This window comes from Mus caroli, chromosome 11, assembly GCF_900094665.2.
Source record: "Mus caroli chromosome 11, CAROLI_EIJ_v1.1, whole genome shotgun sequence".
Lineage (NCBI taxonomy): Eukaryota > Metazoa > Chordata > Mammalia > Rodentia > Muridae > Mus > Mus caroli.
In genome coordinates this window covers 82,419,312-82,422,365 of record NC_034580.1, presented here as the reverse complement: position 1 = coordinate 82,422,365, position 3,054 = coordinate 82,419,312, and positions in this window count along the sequence as shown.

Here is a 3,054-nt window from a genome sequence, read left to right as displayed (position 1 = left end):
CATGACCACTAAATTCTACCCCCCACATGGCCATACACAGGAACACACATACATAACTGAAAACACACAGAGTTTTTAAAAAATAGTTCACTCTCCTCTGAATCATGATTTAAATAAAATAATTACACTATCAAACTTGGCATGATGGCACACATTTGTAATCCTGCACTTGAGATAATATCATTTTGAGGCTATCCTGGGCTATTAAGTAAGATTTGATCTTAAAACACAAAGACCCAATATCTTACTTTATAGCCCAGGATAGCCCACATCCTTTTCATGTTTTTTAAACAGCAGTATTTTCACTGTCTGAGATGGAGATGTGAACGAGCCCTTCCCCCTCTCGTCAACTAAAAAGGCTAGATTAACTGTGAAAAGAAGAGGCTTAAGAAAAATGAAGTGTCCTAAGGTCATCAAGGAGGCATGAGATAGCCTTGCTACTCCATCTATGAGTTGTGAGCAGCCACTAGAAAGAACACTTGAGTGAAACAGTAAAGGCAGGAGACACGATGTCCCAGAGGGGACTATGCAGGCTTTTCTTTACAGATTCCCAACAAACTACCCAGATTTAGATTCCTTCCTAACTACCCAGAAGAGACACAGCAGACTAGGGAAAGGACCAAGAAAGACAGACAGACAGACAGACAGACAGACAGACAGACAGACAGAATGACGTTCCTCACATCAGGGAGTAGTTACTGGAGCTGATGGAAGACAAAAGGAAAGAAAACCCAACCCTTGGAAGGGACAAGAATGTCACCAGGCCTACAAAGACAAGGTAGAAAGTAAAATGTGAACTCCTCTCCCAATCTAGATTTAATTCCTAAAAATACAGCTTAAGCAAAGCACGCCAGCCACGCCAGCCCCAAGGGACGGTGTCAACCAAGTGACATCCAGGAGTGTCACAGGGGCATGGTGTTTGTCTGACACAAGGAAGACCCTGGGTTCAATCCAGCATATCATTAAAAAAAAAGTCTCTGAGGCGCAGCATGAAGATGCTACTCACTCAAGGTCAAAGAAGACACTGCTCTGGGCACTGTAATCCCAATCAGGGATACAGTGTGCTGCTATTCGAACTTAAGCTCACCAAACACCACATCTAATCAGAATGGCAGAAACTCCCATCAGCATGGGATGTGAACTGGTGTAACCATTATGGAAACTGGCATAGAGGGTCCATAAAAACTAAAAATATAGCTACCACATGCTACACCACTGCTGGCTGTACAAAGATTTGCCCCTTACCACTGAGACATGTGCATATCTACCCTCCCCCAACACTATTCACAATAGCCAGGGAATAGGCCCAGCCTAGAGCCATCAACAGGTGAACAGGCTTAAAACAAAAACAAAAACATATATTACCAATACATGGAATTGTCTTGAACTCTGAAGAATGGAATGATGACATTAGCAGGATGGATGGAATTGAAGAACAAAGAAATGGGCCAGACTAGGAAAGACAAGTGTGTTCTGCCATATGTGGATCTAGAAACATACATATGTGAGTTCATTCCCTAAGACATAAAAAAACCACACACACAAAACTAGAAAAGGGATCATGAGAAGAGGAGAGGAGTTGTTAAAAGGGCAATAGGAATGTATGTCCTGTGAAAGCAGGAAGAGGACCAGCAAGGAGGGAGAGTGTGGGGAAACTGGGCACTGAGTATATAGAATGTCACAGTGAAACCCATTACTTTCTTTTCTAGCTAAAGAGAGACTGAAAAAGCAAGTGTATGGAAATATAATTGAAAAACATCTAACACTAACAATTTTAGTGTTTCTGGGGCTTAAGTGGAATCTGATGTTGCTGAGAGTCAAAACAGTACAAGTTTATCTGCTTTTTACAGTTCAGGATACACTTATACATGACTCAGTACAAAGAATTTTGACACCACCTTCCTCATTTAGGTCAAATACAGGTTTCGGGCACAGCCATAAATGAACCTGCTTTAAAGATCATCTTCAAGGCCAGGGTCCCAGGCCATTCTTCTACACCTGACCAGATGACTCCCAGTGTGGAGGTTTCCACCATTAAACCTGTTTGTAACTCACTAGAACACTGCACAGAACTCAGAGAAGTTTCATTCTGAACAGAAGACACAATTATGAACCAGCCAAAGGAAGGTGCACAGGGGAGGTTGAAGGTGCCAAATGTGATGTTTCCTGTTCCAGAAGGTGACCTTCCTTGGCACATTGACATACAGTGGCACAGTGCCAACAAGCTGGCATGATCATTCAGGATTCTAGAACCCATTCTGTGTGTGTGTATGTGTGTGTGTGTGTGTAATTCCATCAGCTGCCTGGAATCAGATGATCTAGAACATTACCAGCATATTACACTGTTGGCTCTTTTGGTGTTTCAAAGCCCCATCCTGAGGCATCTTGTTTGAATAAACTACCAGCTTCCAGCTATAAACAACTCCTGTCACATAGGAGAGTCCAAGGATTTAGAGGCTACTTCCCAGCACATGGGCCAGAACAGCCAATTCTATATTATTACAAAGCTGACGACCCTATTCATAAACATACAATCCCCTTCAAAATGAAGACAGCTCATATAAAAGTCTCATAAGAAACATGCTAGACTAGAAATGACCCAAATTCTTTAAGTGGGTGAATGGATTACACTAGAACAACTAGTAGAATACTACTTGGCAAAGCAAGAAAGCAAACAGTCATACAAGATGGATAGACATAATTGTTCTTACTACATGACTATATACTCTGTGAGTCTATGTATATGATGCTGTGAAAAGGAAAAATTAAAAGGACAAAAAACAGAAAAGAAAAGTGGCAGCCAGAATGCTGGGAGAAGTGTTTCTTTGTAAGGGGCCACCGCAGAGAATCCTTAGGAAAATGGAAATGCTCGGCAGCACTGTGGTGGCCATACAACATCTGCCAAAGCCAGAAGGCTGTATGCCAAAGGACTACAGTTTAAAGGATAGAAGTAAAAAAAAAAAAAAAAATTACCAGAATGTATATAGGTGAAGAGAACGCAGACTGTAACAATCTGTCTTAGCAGTGAATCTCAGAATCACGATATAGAGGACA